The following is a 14,021-nucleotide window of genomic DNA, read 5'->3' on the forward strand; positions in this document are numbered from 1 at the left end:
AGGGCAACTCTCAGACACCAGATTAGTATTAAATAGGGACCACATACGCAGGTCACATGAACTTCTCTCCAACCTGTAATAATGGAGTGATTCTCTCGTTGCTCAATAGATTTCCTGTCTTAAATTTGACAAACAGTAGATATAGTTACCTCCTCGCTCCATACGTCAACGCCCGTTGGATTTTAAAAGACGGCAGCCTTTTACAAAAGAATTGATTGGTTAGTAGACGGGTTGATTTATCACCTTGAATGTGATTTCCTCCTGAACTGGGTAGCTGTGTAGTATAAGTCATCACGCTAATGTATCCTTTATTCTTTACTGGGATCCCCATTAGCTTCCACCAAGTGGTCGCTCGTCTTCCTGGGGACAACACAGCAAATTCAGCAACAAAAACAAACAACAGGTAAATTGAACAATATTACCAAACAGAAAACACACAACAGACCAATTAATGTATCTCTGTATGAAGCTAATCCTGCTTGTAAACCTGAATCCTACTTTGTAGTCCAGGTTTCCAGTTTCTCTTTCCACCACAGACCCTGTGCTTACCTTCGTTGTTGTTCTTTGTCAGTTTTGTTGGAGAAGATTTGACAAATTTTGAAGAATTTTTTTGAGATATTGGTTTAACAATATACAGGTTTAGAAAGTGTTGGACAAAAAAGGGACATTTGTCTGAATGTTTTGCTCGGTGAAAAGCTGGTCCACTGGCTGCAGACCTGTTGGAACATAAGACCATGGGAGATCATGTTGTGGAGTGAGGTTTGGTGCAAAAATATGGTGTACTGGAGGTGAAGGGACCTAGGTCTGGGGTGGTAAGGCCTGAGCTGAACCACCAGACCCAGCAAGGCCTAATGGTGGTGTGTGTTGGTGTAGTAGAACTTCGAAAGTTAGCGGGAAGGTCAGGTGGTGTGCAAAACTGTTCAACCCAAGCCCCAATTAACACCCACCGTTAGGTAACGATGTCAGGGCCAGAGGAGTTGCCTCTGGAGGTGGGGAAGGGAGCCCACCAGATCCACATTAATGTGGTAGAACCTCCTTTTTGGCACCAGGAACTGCTTAAGGCGAGTTTTTTTATGTAGTGGTGCACTTTGGCGCTTTGACATTCCACACAGGTGTTAGCCCAGTCTCTCACATCGTTCCTGCCAGACAAACTTGGCTGCCACCAGCCTTTGAATTAGTGTCCTGGTACGAGAGGCCGTGGACGCCATCAAAAACAAGTCCCCTGTATTCGTCGGGAGTGACAGGCTGAGTCTGACCTGTGGAGATTATGCACAGGAATGTGGTGCCAGTGTCACTGAAAGCCACATGATCCAGCGGCAGCCCAGGGACACTCGACTGGCATGTGTGTGTAGTCGAGTCCCGAGTGGATGGACCCCGCGATGGCCCCGGAGGCTCTCAGTGATGAGCTTTACAAAAGCCAGAACCCCTTCTCTTAAAGGGACTGTGGCCTCAACAAAGAGAGGCATAAAACACAACCATGTGTAGAACATGAACCACCAATTATAATGGTCAATTATATCTATAGAGTCTGCTGCAGCGTTTCAGTTCCAGATACAGTTCGGTCCCATGCAAGGACCTCCAACAAAATAAACACAAGACGCTGCCAGGCCGTTTAGAATTCACTTCAAAGCAAATTGGAAAAAAATGCAATTTGGTTTTATGCAATCTAATTATGAAATCAATGACATTTCAATTTATGTGTCCAGTAAAGATGCAGTTGCTTTAGCTCTGGCGTAAGTGGAAAAGAAAGCCTTGCAATAAGTCAGCAGCACGATGGCAGGAGTAAGCGATTAATTAAATGTTCTCATTGCAGAGAAACGGTGTAAAAATAGGTCGTTATTTTTAATCAGATACACAATATCTATATGTGCCCCAGTGTGTGTGTGTGTAGTGTTTTTATTACAATTGTTGTCTTAAACTTTCCTAAACAAAAAGATCCTGATGTGAAGCTCGTACATGAACTTTGTTCGGCTACATGCAGTGACTTTTAAGTGAACGCTCGCTCTCCCTTTAGATTTCTTCTGGTGTAATACAACAACGACAACATGTCCACACTTGCGTTATTTTTCTTTTTAAATTGCCACGTCAGTGACACAAGCTTTTTCCAGTTTTATAGATGTTGATGTAGTAGCGCAGCGAGCGGAGAAACAAAATAACCACCGTAATGACGACACAAAGCCGTGCACCTGTCAACATGAGGCTGGTGATAGTGGAGATGAACGGCCTGGGAGAGCAATAAGCCGTGTGCATACAGCATGTACACTACATCTGGCTTCATGTGTGTGTGTTTTCCATGTAAATGTGTCCAGTCAGCAGGACTTGTGCGTGGATCCCCCAGCCTGAGTAGTTTTCTCCCCAAACGGACACACTCTGCCCTGGAGGCCAGAGCTGACTGCTGTGCATCGGCCATTTTTCATGTGAATACTGTTTAGCCACATTTTTTTTTCTTAGCCCTGCGGCCACCATCAGGGAATAAACAAAGCTTGGGCCAGATTTTAAGTACATGTGACTTTGCTTCTAGTGAATACTAAATGGTCTTTTTTTCTGTGGTGTGTTTGTTTTTTTTTTACTGGATCTGTGTTGCCTTTCATTTAGTATTCTGTCACACCTGTGGCTCAGGTGAGGATAACGTAACCAACACTGGGACCAGACCACTGGTTTATTTTATCAGCATCAAAAGCAGCAAAAACAGTGACCAAATCCAGCTTTCATTGAGATCAGTAACAAGTCACAACAAAACCATTTAACACCAGAAAACATCAAGTTAACACTGTCATAAAAAAAATAAAAGGAACCTAGAAAAGAAGCGAAAAAATACAAGTTTTTTTTTTTTTCTAAATAAAAAGTACATGAACTTCTAACCTTTAAAGATAATGAGAGCTCCTCACAGCATCTCTTCACTATCACTCATCTCCTTTGCACTTAGTGGAGATCATCCTCTCTTCACACATTTATTGTTGTTTTACGTTTCATATTCTTTTAACACAAATACCTATTTTAACATCACCACCTCCACGGTGCAGGTGCAGTCAGTTCGTACCATCAAGTCTCAATGAGTAAATCTGGGCCACAGCACTTCAGTAATCCAGGTGTTGGTGAAGCTGTTGTGTTGTGTGCGGGTGTTGATCAGATATTGATATATCAAACCAGGGGTTGAATGCTATTTGAGTTCTGGGAACCCTGAGTGTTCGTCCCCAGGTTCACCACACGACCCCAAGTATCCGTGTGAATGTCCTTTGTTTGGTGTTTCTTTAGTGTCTCAGAGCTGTAGTGGCCATGTTGGTGGTTTTATACGAAAATGATCTATTACACAAAACGTTAAATATTCTTTCACACTTTCACTTTTAGTCATTAGTAGGTGTGTGTGTGTGTGTGTGTGTGTGTGTGTGTGTGTGTGTGTGTGTGTGTGTGTGTGCCCTTTGTTTCCAGTGAATGAACCTGAAGAACGTTCACACTTAATTAATTCTAATCACCTGGAGTATGAACTTGCCCTTTTGCAGGAGGAACTTCAGGTGCTGATTCCTCTGAACTGGAGGGAGAGAACTAAAGGGACACGTGGGGAAAAGAGAATTTGGTCCTAATCTACAGAATAAAAAAAAAAAAAGTCATTTTACATACGTTCTAATAAGAGGTGACCATTAAAATAATTTCTAAAGTGCAGTTAATATCCCATTAGCACCTGTATGAAGCTGCTCTTATGGTGGGAACTGATTAGTTCTCCAGTACACGGATCCCAACCTCTACTAAAGGGAAACCTTTAACATACTGCTGCTTACAGGACCTGTTCAGACCAGGTTATCTGAGCGGTTACAAGTCTCAGTCCCCATGTGGAGGTGGTCTGGGACCCATGTGACCTCATTCCTTAGGTTAGTGTGAACCCACAATGAGTCCTTGGTCTTATTAATGACCACATACTCATCACGGCTGCTCTCCTTGTAGCTGTTAACTGAACTAATAAATGAATCTAAACAACAATGAGCAAGTGGAGTTGTTGAATGTGGGCAGGTTGTGTGTGATTCCATCATAAAAATACAAATCCTGTTAATTATGGATGTGATCACAGCCACGTCCAGTCACAGCACACTGAAAAAAAATGAGGAAAAACACAGGTACGTTTTTCTGCGCAGAAATTTAGAGTAAGTTCTACCAGGGTGATTTAAATGTAAACTTTATTTACAGATATGAGTTATTTCTACAAGGTAACCTTTACTGGTAATTATCAGTTTCTTTTACTCTTCTTAACAAACATAATTTCTCAATCCATTTATAAATATAATTTAATATTTCCATTTAATATTAACTAATTAAAAACCTGATCTTCCGGTCAAGGCCTCCAACATTCAGGGACGTTCCACATATTCTCTAAAACTCTTGCTTTAATGCTTTAATGCTTTAATATTTACATGTCTCATAAATGAGCCTTAACCATAACTACATGTTTATGGAAGTTCCACATTCACTAAAATCCCCGCATGTGTGCACTTAACTTAAATTAGGCTTCAAACCTCTAAATATAACAGCACATGAGCTAGCGAGGAAACAAGCTAGCAGGCCAAGGACGTCGGCCTAAACGTTTGTCCATTAGTTAAATTTGTTCCGACTGAAGTTGCATGCGGTTTAAATGTTAACCAAAAGTACATATACGTATACTTTTATCGAAGGTCTTCCGATAATAAGCCGACTGCTGCTGCTCTTCAGGTGACGTCCACATGTGTTTTCTCCACCGTTGCACCTTTTTACTTGACGCCACTCATCAGATTTGAAAGAGGTTACCAGGTGTGCAAAGTAAAGTTTACTTGCTTGTTACAAATTAATCAATCCGTCAATTGAATGCTAATTACTTGATAATGTCAATGACATTTACATTTTTGAATTAAGTAAAAAAGTATGTGGAAAAAAACAGAAAAAAATGAGTATTTTTTGGATGAATGAAAAAAACCTTCATGTGCTTTTTGGTGCATCAGTTGTAGCAAAGTAAGAAAAAGGCGACTAAAGCACTTTCATGGTCCAAAGTTTAAAAACTCTTTATTAAAAATGGCTGATACACTGTAAAAAATTAAAATGCACCTACGTGTTGCATGAGGACACAGGTGAAACCTGTATCAGTGATACCAGGAAGTGACATCATGAACAAGCACATGAACAAACAGGTGACACAATAAAAAAAAAAGCTGATGAGAACAGAAAACAAAAGACGAAAACAAAGGTCTTGTAACCTAAGCTGAAATCCCTGCCAAACAAATGTAATATAAATTACATATTAAATATTAAGAACATATTATTTCCCGTTGTATAAGACCATAGTCCACTGTCACGCCTAAACACTCCTTCAGCTACTAGTGTCATTTTTGCTGAATGGTCTGAACCGCGAGTGCATAAAACTGGATCGTGCAGTTCTGCGAAACCTGACCAGAAGCAGCGACCTGCTGTTTGACCAAACCTCACCATCTCGTGTGGTTTTGTATTTCTTTTCATTTTGCATTACGCGACTGTAAAAACCATTCTTTAAACGCATTTATTGGTATTAATTACCCCTAAAATGCACGGCACCAGCCTTAACCACAGCAAACAGATACTTTTCATATCCACCAATACCTGATACATGCACCTGAGCTGAAATCAATGGCGAGCGCACAATAAATAGCTGCAGATGCTGCGTGCCTCACAGCGGCTTACACGTGGTCGATATTGCTATGGTGATTTTCAGATCCATGACTATCAAATGAAACAGTTCAGGACACCAACTTGTTGAACCGTATCGGATCAACTCCCTGCTCATTCAAGCTCGTGTGAATGGACTTTTTGTGATTATGTTTGGAAGCATATTCTCGATATCGTACGTGACAAGACTCTAGTGAAATGAATCACGGTTAATAAAGAAAGAAAGTAAGAACCTTTAATGAACTCAGTGTATGAACAGGAACGTACACTAACACACAGCTAAGAAAACACATTTAAGCCCCCCTGAAGGCAGGTCCAGTCAAGTCATCTTGCACTTAACGTGTAGCCATTAGTAAAGTGATCTGTTCATGGTGTGAGTGTATATCCACACAGGTACATGGGAAACTGCCTCGACAAAGGGACTTCCCCAAGTGGTTTCAAATGTGTTTTCATAGCTGTGGTGTGTGTGTGTCTCAGTTTTCCCCGTGTGCTGTACATTCCTTCAAGTCATCTAACCACTTTAACCTGACACTGTGGACTGAGTGTGTGTGTGTGTGTGTCCTTGTGCACATGGAACTAAGGGAGAGTGCTGTTGAATGTTGAACATATGTTGACATATTGTGCTGATAGAGATTCATATGTTATGTCGGGATGTTTATTGGTGTAACATTTACGGCCTAATAACCTCCCTAAGAGAGTTGACGTTCTCACAGGAACTCCTAAACATTAAGTCCAGAGTCATAAATGATTCTTTGCAGTGGAGCAAAGAATAGAGTCTGACAAAAGTTACTTGATTCAGTTAGATATATGACACCAGATAAGAACTGTGCTATAATGTTGGTCTGTTATACCCGTTCACTAAACATTAGATGTTAGAACTGCATGACAGAAATGCGGAGTGTACTCTAACCCCAACCATAACCCTAACTCCAACCCTGACCCCAAACCTAAGCCTAAACCTAAACTCAATCCTAAACCTAAGATTAGGAGGACATTGATAAACTGGATAGCCTAATAGCATAATTGTACATTTGAACATTTTGAAAAATAGGAAAAATAAAAACAATTTTTTGTAACCACACTGGTATTTGTATACCAATTGTCCCCAATTGATATTCTAATAGTAAATTAAATAATGACTTGGTCAATTGTGCTATTAGATCTAACGATATACATGACCGGTGAAAAGTTTTAGACCAGCATCATTATCCTCTGGTATCATTGGTCAGGGCTTCATCCTACAGCAACATAATGACCCAAAACTTTAGTCCAAGCTCTACCAGAACTACCTCAGGATAAAAACTAGATGGAAATCTTGAAACCATGGAGTGAACCATGGCCCAGTCTCTGGACTTAAACCCCATGGAGCTGGTTTGTGATGAACTGGACAGAAGAGTGAAAGCAAAGCTCCCTACAAGTGATTTATGGGAACTTCTTCAACACAAGCGGAGACATTAAACTGCTACATTTAAATAAAGAAAGAAAGAAATATTGGACTGTTGTGAAAACACTATATATAATTATTATCATAAAATGTGACACAGAACATGGCTTTAAGAGGCAGCTGTTGTGATCTGTGAAGTAATACGTTGTGTGAAAGCTTTTTGTTTAGACAGCAGGGCCTGGGTGTTGGACTCTTGCTACATATCTACAGTCAGTGTCCCCCTGTGGCCCCTGACACTCACCATTACTTTAGAGAGGGCCCCGTTCAGACCTTGAAGTAACATCCGGCCTGTGGGATCTGATCACAAGTGGCCAGCTTAAAGAACAGGTGTGAACACTGGACTGGTCTCGAGAGTCCACATGTGGAGGTGGTCTCGGACACATGTGACCACATTCCTTTGGTTTGTGTGAACACAATAAATCCTGGTCCCATTAAAGACCACCTACTGACTGGAGGATGAGTTGAACTCATTCATTCAGAAAAAAAGAACGGTGTATCTGCTGTGAGTTTACCTGCTACCAAGGTGCATGGATGAGCAGAGGGAACTGTAGAAAGGCCGTCCTGATTAAGACCATGGTCCAAAACGCTGCTAAGTGCTGCTGGGGCCTTGAGTTCAGTTCTGGAGTTCTTCGTTCAGACTGGAGTTGTGATGTTCACGAACAAACAGAATCTATTCAAAAATATTGTTTGCAGATGATACTAGTTTATTTTATTCTCATAAAAATCCATTAACTCTCAGGAAAGTTGTCAATGAGGAATCGAAAAAATGAAAATTGTTGTAAATCATAAAACATAAAAAAGCAGAAACTTTATTTTATTTGGTGAAAGTCTTAAAAAGAGTCCTGTAAATATAACTGCGTTGATTGATAATGTTCCAACAGCTAATGTCAAATCAACTTATAGATGGAAACTTCTGGAAACCTCATCTCGTCTCATTTATTACGTCAAAGGTGAAAGATAGAAAAAGAAAAAAAAGTTTGTTATCTTCTAAATACTAAAGTCTCACTACATTTGTAAACAGTATTGTCTGGGCCAGTAACCAACCAACCAAACTGGAACCAAACAAGAGGTCATTCATTCATTCATTCATTCATTAAACCTATTTCATGAAGTTGGCATCAATAATATTTTTCAAATCAACAAACTCCAAATTGCTCAGTTTGTATTCTGTTATAGTTGTTGTGCTTTAAAACAACTGACTAACACGGTGTTGGAGATGACGCTGGTGTAGAGCCGAGTATAGCAGTGGACCTGGGCTGGAATCCCGGTCAGCCCCAAGATTTTTACCGAATTTGTCACGTGATAAATAAAGCATACTCAGATATGCCACTGAGAGAACGTGTACAGATCCAAATCGTACCCTGTCACGGTGCTTATTTCAAAGAAAAAATAAGTTACCCCTAGACCAGCATATTCAAAATGAATAAATAAATATCAGAATGAGCCAGTCTTTTGAACAACTCTCTTCAAAAAGCCAAGTGTCCCGAAGGAAAATGGGAAAATCATGCAGAAAAACTGATAAAAAATACAGTTCCAGGCACTCAAGTGAAAAAGTAAAAGGCCTTTAATTTAATCAAATATCCCATCTCTAGTTCTGTATTAAAAAAGCACCTTAAGCGATGTCTGTATATTAGTTTTAGCTGTTCATTTACTTAATAGTGAACAAATCTAAACAAGAAATGAGAAATTAAATGCTAATAATCATAACATCTGTGTCTTTGTCTGCCTTGGAATGATTGTTGGAATGATCTGAGTTTTGTGCAGTTCACGACAGAGAAGAGATAAAGTGATAAAATAAGCTTGTTCCACAATAAGTGTCATCTCCACACGTCATGACGCAGACACAACAAACAGCTGTTCATGGTTCTGACCCAGCGACGTAGATCCATTAGAGACAGCAGTGCTGGCCAGGGACACATGTGAAGACATGTTTTAACTCCAGCTACTTTAAAAGGATGGATGATGATGAAAAGGCCATAAACTCCAGACTGTGTCTCATTCCGCTGTCGCACTCGTCTGTTGCTTCTTCTTGTTTTTAATATGCTCTGGAGGAGACTCCAACTGAACCTGAAGGTGTATTTACCTTTTAAAAATGTATGTATACAGCAGAGTGGGGGTGAGATTCAGGTTAAGTGTTTAGTTTGTTGGGACACGGAAACATTTTTGACAAAAGATGTGTGAGGAACGCCTGAATCCATCTCCTGGGTTTATTTTTAAAGAGAACTCCGGTTCCTTTCCCCCAAATGCCTTAATGCAAAAAAAACAAAAAAACAAAAAACCTGCTGACAGGAGCTGCAGCTCTTCCTGAAAACGATTCCCTGAATTGTTTTCTAAACTAAAACTCAATTCCTTTTTCATTTTCTAGGTTAGCATGAGAATACTGATGCAGGGACATTTTTTAAACTAACATTTAAAGGATGGTTGTCATCTAAATCTGAGTTTAGTTCACAGATCTGCTCTTAAACTTAACGCCACACATATAAAAGCATCGTGGAACAGCTCAGCTGCTTCTGAACCGGAGATATTTTAGGGAGCTGAGGCTTTTTTTCCAATCAGGAGCTGCGGAGTGAGATTCCACAGACGCCACAGGTCACTGAATAAAGCTTCCAGTAATTGGAGCGCGTGTCCACTATTATCTTCTAGTTTTTGTTTACTGAAAAGTAAGATCACTGTTTGAACTCAGCTTGTTTGTGTTTCAGTTTTAATTTAGTTGTGTTTTCATTTTGAAAAATAACAGATAAACCAAAGCTTTTAGTGGGAAACTTGTAACAAAGCCAGAGCTAATACCTGATGAGAACGGAGCAGGTTTGATTACCAGAAAAATACATGTAGGTAACAGTCTCATAGTTTGACAATGGCTTTTTTTTCTATGCTGTGTCTGTAGCTTTCTGTGTCCACCTTTCAGGGTCAGTGTTGAGTCGACCTCACCAAACATCTACATTCAACCAGTTACTAAATGCTTCATTTAGAAACTTCTCTATTCAGTAGATATAGTCAGACACAGGATTTTGGTGCCACTTCTCTGGTTTTTGCAGCTTTAACACGAGCCAGCTGCTTGTCCTCCTCTTCAGTTTTTTTGGTGGCTTTGATGCTGATCATCTGCCAAAAACACAGAAGACGTTTTGACGCTCTTGGTTTATGGCAGAGACAAAATAAATCTCTACAAAGATGAGGCTTGACTAAATTTAATGAAGGAGAATGAAAAAAAAAAATGAAAGCAGGTAGATTTATTTATTTATTTTTTTTTCATCTGCACTTAGAATTTTAAGAAAAAAAGTCCAAATTTTGAGGAAAAAAGTCAAAATACATTGTCAAGAATAAAGTAGACGTTCAAACCGGCAGCACCAGAACTCAGTGCGTCTGTGCCTCCTTTAGGACTCTATGGACAGATACGGACACGGACCTGAGCCTCGGAGTTTACTGTTGACATGCAGCAGTCCAATATAATATATCAGCAATATAACTGAAAAAATAATCACAATACAATTTTTTAAATTCTTGATATTAATTATTAATTACGCCCCAGTTCTCTTCCGCAGAGTATCAGCGATGCCATACGCATATGGTACTGCAGGTTTGAAGGTTGACTTTATTCTTGACAATGAATTTTGACTTTTTTCTAGAAACTTTTTTTTTATCAAACTTTTGACTTTTCTCTCTCGAAATTTTCTCAAAATTTCAATTTTTTTTCTCAAAATTTCAATTTTTTTCTCAAAATTCTGTCTTTTTTTCTCCAAATTTTTTTTTTCCAAATTTAATTTTTCCTCAAAATTTCACCTCTTCTTTCTCAAAATTTCAACTATTTTCTCAAAGTGCATGATGGGAAAAAACAAATCTACCTCCTCTCATTTTAAATTTTAATACTCCTCCATAGAATCCCGATCTGATCATTTTAAAAATGGCTGCACCGTCCCTGATTGAGATCGGGTTCATCCCTTCTCTTGCATTTGCACATATATGAACGGAGGACGACTCTGGGACTGTTTGCACCACATGGACACGCTTCAAAACAGCAAGAGTGAGTGATGGAATTAAAAGAGATCAACACAGCCACAGAGGTATGACATTGGTTTGTCCTAACACTTCCCCAGTCATGTGAAAGCACCAGAGTGTGTGTGTGTGTGTGTGTGTGTCAGAAGACAGAGGGACGGTGTGTTTACTGGCACATCGGATATGCCATAGATTACTGACACCCTTTCAAAGCCTTTGCATACGTGTGTGTCTGTGCGTGGACGGCGGAGGGAGGTTCATTGTTGAGTGCACACTGGCAACGAGTGCACGTAAAGAGCACAACCCCGCACCACAAACTCCACTCGCACACACAACAAACACACACACGGACACGAGCGCTGACAGTGACACAGAGTGAGGTCTCGCTTGGATACACACCTGTCCTTTCACTCTATGGTACACAGCACATAGCCTGACCACAGGCCGTGTGTGTGTGTGTGTGTGTGTGTGCGTCCTCCAGGGTATTCATGTGCATAGACAGCTCCTCACAGGCCACAACTCCTGTACAACAGCCTTATTCACTTCCTGTCCCTCAGTTTGTTTGTTTCCTTCTTTTGTTTTTTTTTTCCTCCTTTCATTCTAACTTTCCTCGTCCCTTCTGTCTCTCCTCCTCCCTCCCTCCCTCCCTCCCTCCCTCCGGGTTCTCCCTCCTTTGACCCATAGGAGGAATAAATCTGCATCTTTTTCCCTCGGAAATGTCCCCAGATGTGTCGTGTCACTGTGTCAGGCGAGTCAGATTGTGGCGTGTCAGAGGGTTTCTCAAGTGTTTGCTCGCGTGGACGAGAGCGTGTGCATGCATAAGAGAATGTGCAGTGTGTACGGGCGCTTTAATGGAAAAAATAAAGGTTAGATTTAAATGATTAGGAATGTTTGGTTGATGGCTGGCGAGTTCATTGAGAGATGCTGTATTTTGGTTTTGAGTTATTTATTAAACTCAGTCTAATGGTTTCATTGGGTCCAGAGAATAGTGGTATCTCCATAAACTTCTCCTTCTAGTTTCTCTTCTTTCATGCAGCTCTTCTCTCTCGTCATAGTTTTATTTACATCCACTCGTTCCTTCTGTCACACTTGGAGTTTCTGTCATATTTTAAATTTCCTTCACACACACACTGATCTCGTGCAGGAGTTAAAACATACATCCAAAACTTTTAAGAATCAGAAACATTGATTTATTTATTTATTTTTTTAAACTATAACTTGGTTTGTTTGCATGAGCATCTACAAACAGTATATAACATCACATACTGAGATAATCTTACTTTAATTATATCATGTGTTTGTGCGTGATTAGATAGACCTATCAGCCACAATATTATGACCACTAACACGAGAAGTCAATAACATTTAAACCATTTTGTGACAGTTCAGTGTTCTGCTGGGAATGACAGTCACTGATGGCACAAAAAAAAATGTGAAGAACATCACAAGGTGTTGACCTGGCCTCCAAATTCACTAGCTACCAAATTAATCAAGTATCTGTGGGATGATCCACCACAGAGGTCCCCCCATAATGTTGTGGCTAATTGGTGTAGATGCATCATAAAACCCCAAACTGTGACACTGTCACTGTTCCACCAGCAACTCTCACCGTATCACACATAATCTGTCACAAACAGTGGAGACGAGGAGCTGTACAGACTCGTGACAGGGAAGATTTCCTGTAGCGTTCCTCGAGGCAACAAAGTTGTTGGAGACGCTTGGAGAAGACGCTCCGTCCAGTCCAGTACCTGAACAGGGTTCATTACCCGTTAAGGGCAAGTTATTCTGGAGGACCACAACTTTTAACACTTTGATAGAAAAGAGCATCAACAATTTGGGAATAACACAAAGACAAAGTCACACTAAATGTAAAAATGTCCCTTCTACCTCCCCCTTTGTCCTCAGTCTCTTCTCTGCTGCTTTCACTCTTAAAAAACCTGAGTCTTAGAACCAAACTCTGTCAGAACCGACCCAAATATTACAGCTCATATAAAAATAAAAATAAAAGCCCATGAAAACCTGATCGTTGTGCTTTCAGTTATCATGAGTTTTACATCCGTAGTTATTTACAGTAGTTGGAGAAAAAAAAAAGGTGGGGGTGATGTTTTTACAGTAAACCAGGCATGTGCAGAGACATTGCATAAGCTGTCAGTCACAGCCCTGGTCTGAATGCCTCCAGCTACAACCTAAATGTCCAGGCCTGAACCGCGGTGTCGGCCTGTGATGTACACAGAGCTGCTGTCAGTCAGTGTGTAGGTCAGCTGTCATGATTAATTCCACCGGTGTGAGTCCCTGACAGAATCTGTGGACGCAACGGCTGCACGGGCACGATAATTAAAGTATGAGGATGCTTTCACACCTCCACGTTCTGAAACCAGCGGCGTTTATCCGTCGGTCTGGTGCGTCTGGGCTGGTGTTAACACAGACATTGGACTCTGGTTTGCGGCGTGAACGCAGGTTTCCTGCAGACTGATACAGCTCCCTGATATGAAGAGCACACCTGGCAGGAGAGTCTGGCAGCAGCTCAGCTCCTTCATTTAAATGGTATTTTCTCCTCTGATCCTCGAAGCTTCGTCAAACTAAACATGTTCATTCACTGCTGATGCTTCACTCTTGATTTCCTGCAAAACTCTGACCGTTCACAAAACTGTTGGCAAGAACGTGGAGTTGAGGGTGTCGACCGAAACCACTGTGTACTGAGTAACATCAAACATGCACCTGTCAAATGATTGTTTCAATCGGTTCTTTTTGTACCAAGATCTAGAAAAAAAACTATGGTTGTAATACTAATTGCTAATGCTAACTCGCTCATAACTTTTACCTAATTATCCACTATAAGATGAGGAGGACTGACTGGTCAGTGGTTTGATGAGGAGCTTCATCATGTTAGAGAATATTGGTTCATGATTGTGATGTTGAAAACAGT

The sequence above is a fragment of the Mugil cephalus genome, chromosome 2 (assembly GCF_022458985.1).
Source record: "Mugil cephalus isolate CIBA_MC_2020 chromosome 2, CIBA_Mcephalus_1.1, whole genome shotgun sequence".
Lineage (NCBI taxonomy): Eukaryota > Metazoa > Chordata > Actinopteri > Mugiliformes > Mugilidae > Mugil > Mugil cephalus.